The sequence below is a fragment of the Neopelma chrysocephalum genome, unplaced genomic scaffold (assembly GCF_003984885.1).
Source record: "Neopelma chrysocephalum unplaced genomic scaffold, ASM398488v2 Primary Assembly neopelma1_190602, whole genome shotgun sequence".
In the NCBI taxonomy this organism is placed as follows: domain Eukaryota; kingdom Metazoa; phylum Chordata; class Aves; order Passeriformes; family Pipridae; genus Neopelma; species Neopelma chrysocephalum.
The window spans coordinates 609-2,061 of record NW_020939649.1 but is presented as its reverse complement, the minus strand read 5'-3'; the positions used below and the strand labels follow the sequence as shown (position 1 = coordinate 2,061).

The 1,453-nt window shown below is 51.7% G+C and overlaps 1 long non-coding RNA gene across 1 annotated transcript; it reads right to left on the bottom strand.

The window, feature by feature from the left end:
• Positions 1-57: 57 nt before the first annotated feature.
• Positions 58-412, bottom strand: LOC113963081. The gene is made up of 3 exons (XR_003532635.1): positions 374-412; positions 206-262; positions 58-108 (listed from the first exon to the last, which is right to left on the bottom strand). It is a non-coding gene; the product is annotated as an uncharacterized LOC113963081 (long non-coding RNA).
• Positions 413-1,453: the final 1,041 nt, after the last annotated feature.

The following is a 1,453-nucleotide window of genomic DNA, read 5'->3' as shown; positions in this document are numbered from 1 at the left end:
ATCCTTTTAATACTCGGAGATTACCTACAAGGACAGCTCGAGAGGACCGAACCGTGCCCGTCACCTCATTGTGAGTTGGCTCCGGCCCTGTGAGGCTGCGTACATCTCCTGCAAAATAACCCAGAGGCAAATGCCAGTACTGAGATCCTGTCCAAGAGTGTGCTGCTCCCATGGCAGTTTCTGTCTGACACCCCTTGACCGTGACCTCTTACAGGCAGGGTCCCCGTCACGTTGGACTGTACGTTACAAGTCGGTGCACTGCCTGTAAAACAAAAATACAAGTATGTACACAGATTCACCAGAAGTACACCACCTGCAGAAGAGCATCTAGTTCTGTCCTGCAGTCACTGCTCACCTTGCTCAGTGGCCTCACCTTCCCTCTGGTGCCTATCGTCTGCTGGGCTGGGGGCTCCACATCTTAAAAAAAAAAAGAAAAAACAAAACTAAACCACCACACCATCCAAAGGCCCAAAAGTCACGTCTTGGCTCTGACCTCACATGAAAACCCACCTTCTGACTGTGCTCCCCCGGCCTCTTTTCTGTTCAACTCTGCTTTACATCCTGTCCCTCTGACAAGGACAGCTAAAGACCATCAAACCTAATTGGCAGGTGGCTCCAGCCCTCTGAGGCTGCACACATTCTCTGCAAAGTAAAAAGCCAAAGGCAAATGCACATACTGAGATACTGCCTGAAAGGATGGCTTTCCTGGGGTACCTCCTACCTACCTCTCCTCCACAGTGACCTCTTACCGGCAGGGTCCCCGAAGCACTGGACTGTCTGTGAGAAGGTGGCAGACCCCCTGGAAAACACAAGAAACAAAGCATGTGCACACATTCACCACAACACCTGTAAAAGACCACCTAGTTCTGGCCTGGAGTCCATGCTCACCTTGCTCACCGGTACTCACCCGGATCACCCCCCCTCCGGTGCCTAGAGCCTCCTGGGCTCAGGGCTCTGCATCTGAAAACAAAGAAAAAACAAACCAAAACAAGAAAATCCTTAACACATCAAGTAAACGTGGAGCCAAAAGCCACAGCTTTGTGCTGATGTCAGGTGATGACCCACCTTCTCGCTCTGCTCCTCTGGCCTCTGTTCTGTTCAGCTCTGCTTTACACCCTGTCCCTCTGGCATGGTAAAGAAACCCTAACCAAAGTCACCCAGATAGATGGGGACAGCTGAAAGAGTCTCCCTTCTCTTCAGGCAAACCACCCAGGGACACTGCCTGCAGCCAAAGACTGCAGCTGTAATTGCATGGAATATCTGGGTGAATGAGAGGAAAACTCAAGTGGCACATCTGAAAAGTCAGTGGGTGCCTTCACAGACATTTAGGGGGGCTCCTGGACACTGCTTTCCACCCACACTGCCTTCAAAACACCCTGGGCAATTCCTAAGCTGGCACCCCAGCCCTCACTCCATCTCTGGGCTGTAACCCCCCACTGACTACTTGGAAACC